General features: G+C 47.5%; 1 protein-coding gene across 1 annotated transcript in view; it reads left to right on the plus strand.

Moving 5' to 3' along the window:
* Window positions 1–1,341: 1,341 nt before the first annotated feature.
* LOC128702948 (astakine) overlaps window positions 1,342–17,501 on the plus strand; it is a 53,540-nt gene continuing 37,380 nt past the window's right edge. Inside the window, exon 1 of the mRNA XM_070103662.1 lies at window positions 1,342–1,434. The gene's annotated coding sequence lies outside the window, so the exon portion shown is untranslated. The remainder of the gene's footprint in view (window positions 1,435–17,501) is intronic.

The raw sequence follows: 17,501 nt of genomic DNA on the forward strand, positions 1-17,501 counted from the left end.
CTAATATATGTTTTTATTCATAGATTTCTACACACTCGCCTCGCCCACATCTCTTCGTCCTCCTCTGCCTCTTAACATTTACTCATCTTCCCGTCCCATTCAAGGCGAAGCAAGGGTGGTAAAGAGCCCTTATTTGGAACAAAGCTGATTGCCACCTATTTTCTCCTGCAGTGCATGACCCACGCGAATTTAGCGCTCACTCTTCACCTCATACACTAGCTATTCTCTAAATTCTTTATTTCTCACGTTGCTCTTCTGATGTCCGTGGTGTCAGCTCTCCTGACCGTGGTGTCAGCTCTCCTGACCGTGGTGTCAGCTCTCCTGACCGTGGCATCAGCTCTCCTGACCATAGTGTCAGCCCTCTTGGTCATGGTGTCAGCTATCTTGACCATGGTGTCAGCTCTACTGACAGTGGTGTTAGCCTTCCTGACCGTGGTGTTAGCTCTACTGACCATGGTGTCAGCTCTACTGACCGTGGTGTCAGCCCTCTTAGCGCTGTTGCCAGCCTTCCATGCCTGGTGTTATATGTCACTGTGTAATGATTGACGTGGTACTGCTGGTCCTGGTGTCACGTCTGACGTGGTCCTTCTGATCCTGGTGCCATGTCTGACCTAGTCCTGCTGGTCCTGGTGTCACGTCTGACGTGGTCCTTCTGGTCCTGGTGTCATGTCTGACCTAGTCCTGCTGGTTCTGTTGTCACGTCTGACGTGGTCCTTCTGGTCCTGGTGTCATGTCTGACCTAGTCCTGCTGGTTCTGTTGTCACGTCTGACTTGGTCCTTTTGGTCCTGGTGTCATGTCTGACCTAGTCCTTCTTTTTCTGATGTCACGTCTGACGTCGTCCTTCTGGTCCTGATGTAAAGTTTGACGTGGTCCTGATGGTCCTTGAGACACGTCGCACGTGGTCCTCCTGGTCCCGGTGCAAGTACTCATTTCCCTGGTGACAGGAGTCACCCTTCCCTGCCCTTCCTCCCTGCCCGTCCTCCCTGCCCTTCCTCCCTGCCCGTCCTCCCTGCCCTTCCTCCCTGCCCGTCCTCCCTGCCCTCCCTCCCTGCCTCCCTCACGCGATGAACAATTACCCAAGTGAATCACATCCGCGTATCAGAGATGTTAGAGGGGAAGTCCGGCCTGGTTGCCACTATGGCTGCCTCTCTTTCCTCTACACTACCATACCATTCAAACTTTCTGTTTTCCACTCATATCATCGTATATCTACTATTCCAAGCCATTTTCATCCCTAGACTGTTAGTGGGATACATATCACATAGTAAGAATATATTATGTGTCTTAGGAGCGGCATGTATCATCACCTGAGTTGTGTATATATATGATAGGAGCAGCGTGGGAAGGTCAGTGGTACAGTGAACGTTGAGTGGTAGTGTGCTGCTCCATCCTCTAACTCAGTCTCAGTTATCCAGTGGTTGCTGTCTACCCAGGTGGGCTGTGTTGAAATTATTCTCCTAACATAATTACTTTGTATAAATGGTTGGTTAAGTAATGCTCGTCAGGAAAAAGAATAAGTGTTTTCTGACGTGGGTCTTAGTCAGATGACCGCCAGTGGAGCTTTTAGTCATCTGACCGAGGCCTTCCGCTGGCTTATTGGTCCACTCCTTTAAATACTTTGGTTATAGTTATCACCATTTTTACGATATAAATGATTCTTGTTGAGGAGATATGATAGCAGTTTACTGATGACATTAGACATACAGAATTTTAATAACTCCACAATGTGCCCTGAATTCGCAACCGCATTTAACCTTCAGTTACATTCATGAAGGGCTCTTGATCCAGTGAGTTGAACCTACCTTCCTTTCCTTGGATCAAGCTTGATTGTCTTTTACTCCCCGGGTACTGTACGACTCTTACAGGTTTAGTGCTTTCTATTGACTTATGACAATAATTTGAACTCTGATCAAGTGTCCAGGTAATGTGGAGTCCAGGAAGCAATATACCGCGTGTGCTGGTGTACAAAAACTTGAGTACATGTACTGCAGTACAAAAGCTTGAGTACATGTACTGCAGTACAAAAACTTGAGTACATGTACTGCAGTACAAAAACTTGAGTACATGTGCTGCAGTACAAAAACTTGAGTACATGTACTGCAGTACAAAAACTTGAGTACATGTACTGCAGTACAAAAACTTGAGTACATGTACTGCAGTACAAAAGCTTGAGTACATGTACTGCAGTACAAAAACTTGAGTACATGTACTGCAGTACAAAAACTTGAGTACATGTACTGCAGTACAAAAACTTGAGTACATGTACTGCAGTACAAAAACTTGAGTACATGTACTGCAGTACAAAAGCTTGAGTACATGTGCTGCAGTACAAAAACTTGAGTACATGTACTGCAGTACAAAAACTTGAGTACATGTACTGCAGTACAAAAACTTGAGTACATGTACTGCAGTACAAAAGCTTGAGTACATGTGCTGCAGTACAAAAACTTGAGTACATGTGCTGGAGTACAAAAACTTGAGTACATGTACTGCAGTACAAAAACTTGAGTACATGTACTGCAGTACAAAAACTTGAGTACATGTACTGCAGTACAAAAACTTGAGTACATGTGCTGGAGTACAAAAACTTGAATACATGTACTGCAGTACAAAAACTTGAGTACATGTACTGCAGTACAAAAACTTGAGTACATGTACTGCAGTACAAAAAACTTGAGTACATGTACTGCAGTACAAAATCTTGAGTACATGTACTGCATTACAAAAACTTGAGTACATGTACTGCATTACAAAAACTTGAGTACATGTACTGCATTACAAAAACTTGAGTACATGTACTGCAGTACAAAAAAACTTGAGTACATGTACTGCAGTACAAAATCTTGAGTACATGTACTGCATTACAAAATCTTGAGTACATGTACTGCAGTACAAAAACTTGAGTACATGTACTGCAGTACAAAAACTTGAGTACATGTACTGCAGTACAAAAACTTGAGTACATGTACTGCAGTACAAAAACTTGAGTACATGTACTGCAGTACAAAAGCTTGAGTACATGTATTGGAGTACAAGAACTTGAGTATATGTGTTAGTGTGTAATTGTGAGTGAGTGTGTCAGAGTTTGTGTGTTTGCGAGAGAGAGTGTGTGGGTGTTTGTGAGTGTATGTACGCACTCACCTATATATTGTTACAGAGGTCGGGTCACACCTCCTGGTCCCGCCTCTACTCTAGGTCGACACTTCTCCTTGCTCCAAGAGCCTTATCATACCTCTTCCTAAAGCTATGTATAGATCCTACCTCCACTACTTTACTCTCCAGGTTGTTCCACTTCCTGACAACTCTAAGGCTTGTTCTTGTGTCCCATCTCTGGAACATTATGTCCTTGTTCACCTTCTCAATTCGTCTCACTATTAAATACGTAGTTTATCACGTGTTCACTATCCCTGGTGTCATCCAGGGTCGGCAGGTTGATGTTCCTTAACCTCTCTCCTCATGGGACATCTTTCTCAGCTCCGGGACTAATCTTCTTCCAGACTTTTGCACTTCCTCTAATTTTTGACGTGCTTGACCAAGTTGTGTGTTTGAGTGTGTATGTGTGTGTGTGTGTGTGTGTGTGTGTGTGTGTGTGTGTGTGTGTGTGTGTGTATGTGTGTGTGTGTGTATGTGTGTGTGTGTGTGTGTGTGTGTGTGTGTGTGTGTGTGTGTGTGTGTGTGTATGTGTGTGTGTGTGTGTGTGTGTGTGTGTGTGTGTGTGTGTGTGTGTGTGTACTCACCTAGTTGTGCTCACCTAGTTGAGGTTCCAGGGGTCGAGTCCTAGCTCCTGGTCCCGCCTCTTCACTGGTCGCTACTAGGTCACTCTCCCTGAACCATGAGCTTTATCATACCTCTGCTTAAAGCTATGTATGGATCCTGCCTCCACTACATCGCTTCCAAAACTATTCCACTTCCTGACAACTCTATGACTGAAGAAATACTTCCTAACATCCCTGTGATTCATCTGTGTCTTCAACTTCCAACTGTGTCCCCTTATTGCTGTGTCCCATCTCTGGAACATCCTGTCTTTGTCCACCTTGTCAATTCCTCTCAGTGTTTTTTATGTCGTTATCATGTCCCCCCTATCTCTCCTGTCCTCCAGTGTCGTCAGGTGGATTTCTCTTAACCTCTCCTCGTAGGACATACCTCTTAGCTCTGGGACTAGTCTTGTTGCAAACCTTTTCGTGTGTGTGTGTGTGTGTGTGTGTGTGTGTGTGTGTGTGTGTGTGTGTGTGTGTGTGTGTGTGTGTGTGTGTGTGTGTGTGTGTGTGTGTGTGTACTCACCTAATTGTGGTTGTAGGGGCCGAGACTCAGCTCCTGGCCCCGCCTCTTCACTGGTCGCTACTAGGTCACTCTTCCTGCTCCATGAGCTTTATCATACCTTTTCTTGAAGCTATGTATGGATCATGCGTCCACTACATCACTTCCCGGACTATTCCACTTCCTGACAGCTCTATGATTGAAGAAATACTTCTTAATATCCCTTTGACTCATCTGAGTCTTCAACTTCCAATTGTGACCCCTTGTTGCTGTGTCCCATCTCCGGAACATCCTGTCTCTGCCCACCTAGTCAATTTTTCTCAATATTTATATGTAGGTATCTTATCCCTTAACCTATCTTCGAAGGACATTCCCCTCAGCTCTGGGACTAGTCTTGTTGCAAACCTTTGCACTTTATCTAATTTCTTGACATGCTTGACCAGGTGTGGGTTCCAAACTGGTGCCGCATATTCCAATATGGGCCTGACATGCATGGTGTACAGTCTTGAACGATTCCTTACTGAGGTATCGGATTGTTATTCTCAGGTTTGTCAGGCGCCCATAAGCTGCAGCAGTTATCTGGTTGATGTGCGCCTCAGGAGATGTGCTCGGTATTATACTCACCCCAAGATACTTTTCCTTGAGTGAGGTTCGCAGTCTTTTTCCACAAAGCCTATCCTGCGGTCTTTGCCTTCCCCGATCTGTATGACTTTGCATTTGGTGGGGTTAAATTCCATGCGCCAATTGTTGGACCAGGCTTGCAGCCTGTCCAGGTCTCTTTTTAGTCCTGCCTGATCCTCATGCAATTTAATTCTCCTCATTAACTTCACATCGCCTGCAAACAGGCACACTTTTAAGTCTATCCCTTCTGCCATGTCATTCACTTATACCAAAAACTGAACAGGTCCTAGGACTGACCCCTGTGGAACCCCGCTTGTCACAGGCGCCCACTCTGACACCTCCTCACGAACCATGACTAGTTGTTGCCTCCCTGTCAAGAATTCTCTGATCCATTGCTGTGCCTTCCCTGTTATTCATTCCTGATCCTCTAGCTTTTGCACTAATCTCTTGTGAGGAACTGTGTAGAAGGCCTTCTCGCAGACGTAGAAAACGCAATCTACCCACCCTTCTCTCTCGTGTCTTACTTCCGTTACCTTGTCATAAAATTCCAGTAGGTTTGTAACACAGGATTTCCCTTCCCTGAAACCATGTTGGTTGTCATTTATAAGCTTGTTCCTTTCTAGATGCTCCACCACTCTCATCCTGATAATTATTTCCATGACTTTGCATACTATACACGTCAGTGACACAGGTCTGTAGTTCAATGCCTCGTGTCTCTCTCCTTTCTTAAAAACTGGGACTACATCTGCCATCTTCCATACCACAGGTAGTTGCCCAGTTTCAGTTGACGTGTTAAAAATTGTTGTTAGTGGCACACATAGCAACTCTGCTCCCTCTATAATGACCCACGGAGAAATGTAGTTCGGTGCCACGGCCTTTGAGGTATCAAGGTCACATAGCAGCTTCTTTGCCTCCTCCTCCTCGGCTGTGTGTGTGTATGTGTGTGTGTGTGTGTACTCGCCTAGTTATGGTTGCAAGGGTGGAGTAACAGCTCCTGACCCCGCCTCTTCACTGGTCACTACTAGGTAACTCATCCTGCTCCATGAGCTTCATCATACCTTTTCTTAAAGCTATGTATGGATCCTGCCTCCACTACATCACTTCCCAAACTATTCCACTTCCTGACAACTCTATGACTGCAGAAATACTTCCTAACATCCTTGTGATTCATCTGAGTCTTCAATTTCTAACTGTGACCCCTTGTTGTTGTGTCCCATCTCTGGAACATCCTGTCTCTGTCCACCTTGTAGATTCCTCTCAGTATTTTATATGTACTTATCATATCCCCCCTATCTCTCATGTCCTCCAGTGTCGTCAGCTCGATTTCTCTTAACCTCTCCTCGTATCCACTAGGAATTTTTATTGACCTAAGAAAAGCTTTTGACACAGTAGACCACGGCATCCTACTCCATAAACTTGACCATTATGGTATAAGAGGCCATGCGCTTGCATATTTCAAATCTTACATTACTAATAGGTATCAGTATGTCACCATTGAAGACACAGCATCAACAACACAGCCACTTGATACTGGAGTTCCGCAGGGAAGTGTCCTTGGTTCTCTGCTCTTCCTCATATACATCAATGACCTTCCAAACGTATCTCAACACCTGAACCCCATTCTCTATGTTGACGACACGACTTATGTCATCTCTCACCCTAATCTTGCCACCCTCAACACCATTGTTAACGAGGAGCTGATCAAAATATCGACTTGGATGACAGCCAATAAACTTACGCTTAACACTGACAAAACCTACTACATTATGTTTGGTAGCAGAGCAGGAGATGCGCAAATTAACAATAAGATCGACAACACTCTAATTGCCAGGTATAATGAGGGCAAATTTCTAGGCCCGTACCTCGACAACAACCTGAACTTCAGCACCCATATCCAACACATAACCAAAAAAGTATCCAAAACGGTTGGGATCCTCTCCAAGATACGATACTACGTGCCGCAAACTGCCCTTCTCACATTATACCATTCACCTATGCTATCTGTGCTTGGGGTTCAACTGCAGCAACACACCTAAAGCCAATAATAACCCAACAAAAAGCTGCAGTAAGAATAATCACTAAATCCCATCCCTGGCAACACCCCCCCCCCACTCTTCATAGATCTAAACTTACTCCCTGTTCAGTGCATCCACACTTACTACTGTGCAATCTACATCTACAGGACCTTAAATTCCAATATTAACCTTGATCTAAAACGCTTTCTTGATAGTTGTGACAGAACCCACAGGCACAACACCAGACACAAACATCTCTACGACATTCCCCGTGTTCGACTAAACCTTTACAAAAATTCAATGTATGTCAAAGGCCCTAAAATCTGGAACACCCTACCTGAAAATTCTAAAACTGCAGACACATTCATCACCTTCAAAACTACCATCAGAAAACATCTTATCTCCCTGATACACCCTGTCAACTAATTACACGAATACCACCTGGTGGTTAACACTTACACTCACTCACCCATTTGACCATAAACAGAAATCTCAATCTCAATTTCAAAATAATGAATCTTAACTAGTCATAAGTTGGCCTGTGATACTCCAATACTGAAACTATGTATAGTGCCAAAACAAAAGCATTCACATTGCTAAACTCACAAACTAGTATTTAGTCACTTAGCCATAATACCAACATACCTCATAATTTTGTAATATTTTAAACTTAAGATTTGATTTAAGTCTGCCCGAAATGCCTAGCCATGCTAGGTGTTCTAGTGGTACACTCTGTAATTATTATTTTACTACATGTAATTATTATTTTACTACTCGTAAGACATGCCCCTTAGCTACGGGACTAGAATTCTTGCAAACCTTTGCACTTTCTCTAGTTTCCTTAAGTGCTTGGCTAGGTGTGGGTTCCAAACTCGTGCTGTATACTCCAATATAGGCCTAACGTACACGGTGTACGATTCCTTATTAAGATGTCAGAAAGCTTTTCTTAGGTTTGTTAGGCGCCCATATGCTGCAGCAGTTATTTGGCTGATGTGTGCCTCAGGAGATGTGCCTGGTGTGTGTGTGTGTGTGTGTGTGTGTGTGTGTGTGTACTCACATAATTGTACTCACCTAATTGTGGTTGCAGGGGTCAAGACTCAGTTCCTGGCCCTGCCTCTTCACTGAACGCTACTAGGTCCTCTCTCTCCCTGCTCCATGAGCTTTATCATACCTCGTTGAAAAGCTACGTATGGTTCCTGCCTCCATTACATCACTTCCTAGACTATTCCACTTCCTGGCTACTCTGTGACTGAAGAAATACTTCCTAACATCCCTTTGACTCATCTGAGTCTTCAACTTCCAAATGGCACACACAGCATTTCTGCTCCCTCTCTAAGGACCCACGGGGAGATGTTGTCCGGTCCCATTGCCTTTGAAGTATCAAGGTCACCTAGCAGCTTCTTCACCTCCTCCTTAGTTGTATGTCATCCAACACTTGTTGGTATATACCTTGTTGTTGTGTGTGTGTGTACACACCTAGTTGAGGTTGCAGGGGTTGAGTCCAAGCTCCTGTGTGTGTGTGTGTGTGTGTGTGTGTGTGTGTGTGTGTGTGTGTGTGTGTGTGTGTATGTGTATGTGTATGTGTATGTGTGCGTGTGCGTGTGCTTGTGTGTGTGTGTGAATATTAGAAAGTGGGTGTGTGTTTATGTTAGGCTGTGCCTGAGGGTTTGTTTGTGTTAATGTCTTAGTGTAAGTGAGATAGTGTGAATATGTTAGTGTGTTGTATTGTGTGAGTGCTTGTGTCTGCTTGTACTCACCTATTTGTGGTTGCAGGGGTCGAGTAACAGCTCCTGGCCCTACCTCCTCAGTGATTGCTACTAGGTCCTCTCTCTCCTTGCTCTATGAGTTTTATCGAACCTCGTCTTAAAACTATGTACGGTTCCTGCCTCCACTACGCCACTTTCCGGACTATTCCACTTCCTGACAACTCTATGACTAAAGAAATTCTTAGTAAAATCCCTATGACTTATCTGAGTCTTCAACTGCCAACTGTGACCCCTTGTTTCTGTGTCCCATCTCTAGAACATCCTGTCACCCTCATCGCAGTATTTTGTATGTCGTTTTCATGTCTTCCTTAATCCTCCTGTTCTCCAGTGCCATCAGGCCGATTTCCCTTAACCTATCTTCGTAGGATTATTCCCTTATCTCTGGAACTAGTCTTCCTGCAAACTTTTGCACTTTCTCTAATTTCTTGACTTACTTGACCAGGTATGGGTTCCAAACTGGTGCTGCATACTACAACATGGGCCTGACGTACACGGTGTACAGTGTCTTGAACAATTTCTTTCTGAGGTATCGAAAAGCTATTCTCAGGTTTGCCAGGCGCCCGTATGCTGCAGCAGTTATCTGGTTGATGTGCGCCTCAGGAGATGTGCTCGGTATTATACTCACCCCAAGGTCCTTTTCCTTGAGCGAGGTTTGCAGTCTTTGGCCACCTAGACTATACTGTCTGCAGTCCTCTTTGCCCTTCCCCGATCTTCATTACTTTGCATTTGGCTGGGTTAAATTCAAGGAGGCATTTCCTTGACCAGGCTTCCAGCCTGTCCAGGTCCCTTTGTAGTTATGCCTGTTCCTCATCCGAATTAATTCTCCTCATTAACTTCACATCATCTGCAAACAGGGACACTTCTGAGTCTATCCCTTCCGTCACGTCATTCACATATACCAGAAACAGCACAGGTCCTAGGACTGACCCCTGTGGTACCCCGCTCGTCACAGGCGCCCACTCTGACACCTCGTCACGAACCATGACTAGTTGTTGCCTCCCTGTCAGGTATTCTCTGATCCATTGCAGTGCCTTTCCTGTTATGTGTGCCAAATCCTCTAGCTGTTTTGTGTACTCAACTATTTGTACTCACCTATTTGTGGTTGCAGGGGTCGAGTCCTAGCTCCTGGCCCCGCCTCTTCACCGGTTGCTACTAGGCCCTCTCTCTCCCCGCTCCATGAGCTTTATCAAACCTCGTCTTAAAACTGTGTATGGTTCCTGCCTCCACTACGTCATTTTCTAGGCTATTCCACTGCCTTACAACTCTATGACTGAAGAAATACTTCCTACTATCTCTCTGACTCATTTGTGTCTTCAACTTCCAATTGTGGCCTCTTGTTTCTGTGTCCCCTCCCTGGAACATCCTGTCTTTGTCCACCTTGTCTATTCCACGCAGTATTTTATATGTCGTTATCATGTCTCCCCTGACCCTCCTGTCCTCCAGTGTCGTCAGGCCGATTTCCCTTAATCTTTCTTCATAGGACATTCCCCTTAGCTCTGGAACTAACCTTGTCGCAAACCTTTGTACTTTCTCTAGTTTCTTGACGTGCTTTATCAAGTGCGGGTTCCAAACAGGTGTGTGTGTGTGTGTGTGTGTGTGTGTGTGTGTGTGTGTGTGTGTGTGTGTGTGTGTGTGTGCGTGTGTGTGTGTGTGTGTGTGTGTGTGCACTTACACTATTACTATTTCTCTTATATTACCATCGTCACCACTAAAGCCACCATTACCTTGAACGATCACCACCACCACCACTACCACCACCACTACCACCACCACTACCACCACCACCACTACCACTACCACCACCACTACCACCACCACTATCACCACCACAACCACTACCACCACCACTACCACTACCACTACCACCACCACCAATACCACTACCACCTCCCCTACCACTACCACTAATACCACCAGCACCTACTCTACCACTACCACCACCATGACCACCACCACTACCACCATCGCTACCATCACTACTATTAACATCACTATTACCACTACCATCTTCACCACCACCATCACCACTACCATCGTCACCACTACCACTACCATCACAACCACCATCACCACCACCATCACCACCACCACTATCATCACGAAGATTACCATCACCATCACTACTGTCATCACCACCACCACCACCATCACCACCACCACCACCACCACCATCACCACCACCACCACCACCACCATCACCACCACCACCACCGCCACCACTACTACCACCACCACTACCACCACCACTACCACCACCACCACCACCAATACCACCACCACCTCCCTTACCACTACCACCACCATGACCACCACCACTACCACTACTACCACCACTACCATCACCTCCACTACCGCCACCACTACCACCCCCACTACCACCACCATCACCACCACCACCACTACCACCACCGCTACCACCACCATCATCACCACCACCACCACTACCACCACCACTACCACCAATACCACCACCACCTCCCCTACCACTACCACCACCACCACCACTACCATCACCGCCACTACCATCACTACGACCATCGCTACCATAACTACTATTAACATTATCATTATCACTACCATCTTCACCACCACTACCATCACCACCACCATCACCACCACCACCACTACCACCACGAAGATTACCATCACCATCACCACTACCATCACCACTACCACCACCATAACCACCACCATTACCACCACTACTACCAACACCACAACAACACCACCACTACTACCACCACCATAACGCCACCACTACCACAACACCACCACTATTACCACCACCACAACAACACCACCATTACCACAACACCACCACTATTACCACCACCACCACCACCACAACACTACTACTACCATCACCACCACTACACCACCAATACCACCACTACCACAACACCATCATTATTACCACCACCACTACCATCACCACTACCATCACCACCACCACTACCACCACCACTACTACCACTATCATTATTACAACCACCACCTCCAGCCACCTGCATCCACATCAGGAAATCCTCTCCAGTGATGATATACTTACAGTCCCCACCACCACACCACCACCACTACTACCACTACCACCACAACAACAACACCACTACCACCACTACCACACCACCACCACTACCACCACCACCACCACAACACCACTACCACCACCACAACACCACCACTACTACTACCACCACCACCACCACAACACCACCACAACACCACCACAACAACACCACCACTACTACCACCACCACCACCACCTCAACAACACTACCACTACTATCACCACCACAACACCACAACTACCACCACCACCACCACAACACCACCACTACTACCACCACCACAACACCACCACCACTACTACCACCACCACAACGCCACCACTACTACCACCACCACAACACCACCACCACTACTACCACCACCACAACACCACCACAACACCACCACTACTACCACCACCACTACTACCACCACCACAACACCACCACCACTACTACCACCACCACAACACCACCACTAATACCAACACCACCACAACACCACCACTAATACCAACACCACCACAACAACAACAACAACACCACTACTACCACCACCACAACACCACCACCACTACTACCACCACCACAACGCCACCACTACTACCACCACCACAACACCACCACCACTACTACCACCACCACAACGCCACAACTACCACCACCACCACCACAACACCACCACTACTACCACCACCACAACACCACCACCACTACTACCACCACCACAACACCACCACTACCACCACCACAACACCACCACCACTACTACCACCACCACAACACCACCACTACTACCACCACCACAACACCACCACCACTACTACCACCACCACAACACCACCACCACTACTACCACCACCACAACGCCACCAGTACTAGCACCACTGTTGCGTACAGGGCCACTACTTAAGCCTATTTAGCACTTTCTTGCAACAAATAAACAGGACTGAATATCCTGTTCTAGATAAAATCATTCAAGGGTTCAGTAGTAAACAATCACAATGTTTCTTTCCGTTTTTTTATTAAGTTTCTTAATAAACCATAGAAGGGTTTTATATAAACTTTAAAAAGGTCGCACCATAAAACAGAGTACTCATGAAATTTACACTTAAGTTCACTTAAAAGATAATACACATTATTATCTTGATTATAGTACTGAACGGCTCTAGTATCATAACACCTTCTCTTCACATAATAACACTTTACTTAACTCAATCCAAATGAGACAGAAGACGTAACACTTCAATAATAATTCACTCTTATTCAACTTTCATAATATACTAAGTGAGATTAGGAATATTTTACACTTAAAGGAATTTTGAGGCGAGTCTGTCTCCCATGACTTTTTCACCGTCCTCTTTGAACCAATACTGCTTAAATTCACTCCTAGCACAGCTAGGGACAATCACCAGCGTCTCCAAAACAGCTACACACACTTCGTCCGAGACGTTTCTGTCAGATACCGTCCGAGGTACTGAAGGGTCACTAGGGAACCTCATGTGGGACCAGAAGTTTAAATCCAGGAACCAGGGAGCTTCCCTCACGAGAGGTGAGGAAGGTATGAACTGAACTCTGTGAGGCTTTATCAGCCCACTTTGTCTCGGTCGGAGCAGGGGTCGAGCAGCTCAAAACACCTACTGGTGCTTGGCCAGGTCACCAGCAGGGGTCGAGCAGCTCAAAACACCTACTGGTGCTTGGCCAGGTCACCAGCAGGGGTCGAGCAGCTCAAAACACCTACTGGTGCTTGGCCAGGTCACCAGCAGGGGTCGAGCAGCTCAAAACACCTACTGGTGCTTGGCCAGGTCACCAGCAGGGGTCGAGCAGCTCAAAACACCTACTGGTGCTTGGCCAGGTCACCAGCAGGGGTCGAGCAGCTCAAAACACCTACTGGTGCTTGGCCAGGTCACCAGCAGGGGTCGAGCAGCTCAAAACACCTACTGGTGCTTGGCCAGGTCACCAGCAGGGGTCGAGCAGCTCAAAACACCTACTGGTGCTTGGCCAGGTCACCAGCAGGGGTCGAGCAGCTCAAAACACCTACTGGTGCTTGGCCAGGTCACCAGCAGGGGTCGAGCAGCTCAAAACACCTACTGGTGCTTGGCCAGGTCACCAGCAGGGGTCGAGCAGCTCAAAACACCTACTGGTGCTTGGCCAGGTCACCAGCAGGGGTCGAGCAGCTCAAAACACCTACTGGTGCTTGGCCAGGTCACCAGCAGGGGTCGAGCAGCTCAAAACACCTACTGGTGCTTGGCCAGGTCACCAGCAGTTGACACTAATTAAATGACCTACCTAAATACAAAGCTAAGTAATACGACCAAATAATATTATAAAGTCGAGTAAATCCATTTTAGCTACTAATGGAATTACTCCTGAATATAATATTAAGTGAAATAGCAAAAATAACATGTAAAAGTATACCATTGTGATAATAAGAAGAAAATGAACAAAATGAACAAAAGGGTGTAACAACCACCTCCACAACAACAACAACAACAACACTACTTCCTCCTCAACAACAACACCACCAGGACCATCACAGCAAAACCACCACTACCACCACCACCACAACACTACCACCGCCACCACAACACCACCACCACCACAATACCACCACTATTACCACCACTATTTCTACCACTACTACCACCATCACAACAACACCACCACAACAACAACAACACTACTACTACCATCACCACCGCTGCACCACCACTACACCACCACTACCACCACCACAATAACACCACCACAACAACAACAACACTACTACTACCATCACAACCACTGCACCACCACTACACCACCACTACCACCACCACCACAACACAACCACTATTACCACCACCAATACCATAGCCACAACAACACCACCACCAGAACAACACTACTACCACCACCACCACTACAACACCACACATACCACAACAATACCTCCACCACCACAGCAACACCACTACCATCAGCACTACCACCATCACAACACCACCAACACCCCAACACCATCACCACCACCACAACAACACCATCACCACAATAACACCACCACTACTACCACCACCACCACAACAACAATACCACTACACCACCACCACCACAACACCACTACCACCACCACCATAACAACAACACCACAACAACACCACTTCCACTAACACCACCACTACCACCACAACACCACCACCACTACAACACCACCACAACACCACCGCCACCACAACAACACCACCACAACCAGAATACCATCACTACCACCACCACCACCACAACACCACAACCACAACACCCCCACCACAACACCACCACCACAACACCACCACCACCACAATACCACCACCACCACAGCGCCATCACCACCACAGCAACACCACCACCACAACAACATCACCACAACACCCCCACAACAACAGCACTTCCACTACCACCACCACTACCACCACAACACCACCACCACCACCACAACACCCCAACACCACCACCACAACAACAACACTACCCTCGCCAGAATACCACCACCCCCACCACAACACCACCACCACAACACCACCACCACCACAATACCACCACCACCACAGCACCACCACCACAACAACACCACCACCACAACACCACCATCACAACACCACCACCACAACACCACCACCACAACACCACTACCACCACCACCACAACAACAACAACACCACCACCACAACACCACCACCACAACAACACCACCACAATACCACCACCACCACAACACCACCACCACAACACCACAACCACCACAACGCCACCACCACCACAACGCCACCACCACCAACACCACCCCATCACTACAACACCACCACCACCACCACAACACCACCACCACCACAACACCACCACTACTACCACCACCACCACCACCACAATACCACCACCACAGCAACACCACCACCACAACAACATCACCACAACACCCCCACCACAACAGCACTTCCACTACCACCACCACTACCACCACAACACCACCACCACAACACCCCAACACCACCACCACAACAACAACACTACCCCCGCCAGAATACCACCACCCCCACCACAACACCACCACCACAACACCACCACCACCACAATACCACCACCACCACAGCACCACCACCACCACAACAACACCACCACCACAACACCACCATCACAACACCACCACCACAACACCACCACCACAACACCACTACCACCACCACCACAACAACAACAACACCACCACCACAACACCACCACCACAACAACACCACCACAACACCACCACCACCACAACACCACCACCACAACACCACCACCACCACAACGCCACCACCACCAACACCACCCCATCACTACAACACCACCACCACCACCACAACACCACCACCACCACCACCACCACAACACCACCACTACTACCACCACCACCACCACAACAATAACACTACCACAAACACCACCCCACCGCAACACCGCCACCACCACCACAACACCACCACTACTATCACCACCATACCACTGCCACCACCACCACCAATAGACCACCTCACCACAACACACCACCATCACAACACCACCAACACCACCACAACACCGCCACAACTCCACCACAACACCACCACCACAACATCACCACCACAACACCAACACCACAACACCAACACTACCACAACCCCACCATCACCAACACCACCACAACACCTCAACAACCACCACAACACCACCACAGCTCCACCACAACACCACCACAACACCACCACAACACCACCACAACATCACCACTACTACCACCACCACCACAACAACAACAACACCACCACTACCATCACCACCATACCACTGCCACCACCACCACCACAAGACCGCCTTACCACAACACACCACCACCACAATACCACTACCACCACCACAACACCACCACCACAACACCACCACCACAACACCACCACAACACCACCACCACAACACCACCTCCACAACACCACCACCACAACACCACCACCACCACAACACCACTGAAAACAACACCAACACTACCACAACCCCACCACCAACAACACCACCACAACACCACCACAGCACCACAACACCACCACAACACCACCACATCACCACTACTACCACCACCACCACCACAACAACAACACCACCATTACTACCACCACCACAACAACACCACCAGGTCCATCACAGCAAAACCACCACAACCACCACGACACCACCACTACCACCACCACAACAACAACACCACCACAACACCACCACTATTACCACCACCACCACAACAACACCACCACCACCACCTCAACAACACTACTACTACTACCATCACCACAACTACACCACTACACCACCACTCCACCACCACTACCACCACCACCACAACACAATTATTACCATCACCACTACCACCACCACCACAACTACGCCACCACCACCACAACAACACTACTACTACCACCACCTCTACAACACCACCACCACACCACCACCACCACCACCAACACCACCCCACCACAACACCAGCACCATCACAACACCATCACCACCACCACAACACCACCACCACAACACCACCACCACAACACCACCACCACAACACCACCACCACAACACCACCACCACAACAACATAAGTAAGTAAGTAAGTAAATTTATTCAGGTATACACAAATACAGTTACATAGAATTATCATACATAGCAACATATGTGTAGAGAACCTGGGATAACCCAAAAAAGTCAGACAGAGTGACTTATTTCCATTGGGGTCCTTTAACATCGCCGCCACCACAGCGCCGCCACCACAGCGC

Source organism: Cherax quadricarinatus, chromosome 86 (genome assembly GCF_038502225.1).
Source record: "Cherax quadricarinatus isolate ZL_2023a chromosome 86, ASM3850222v1, whole genome shotgun sequence".
NCBI classification, from domain to species: Eukaryota; Metazoa; Arthropoda; class Malacostraca; order Decapoda; family Parastacidae; genus Cherax; species Cherax quadricarinatus.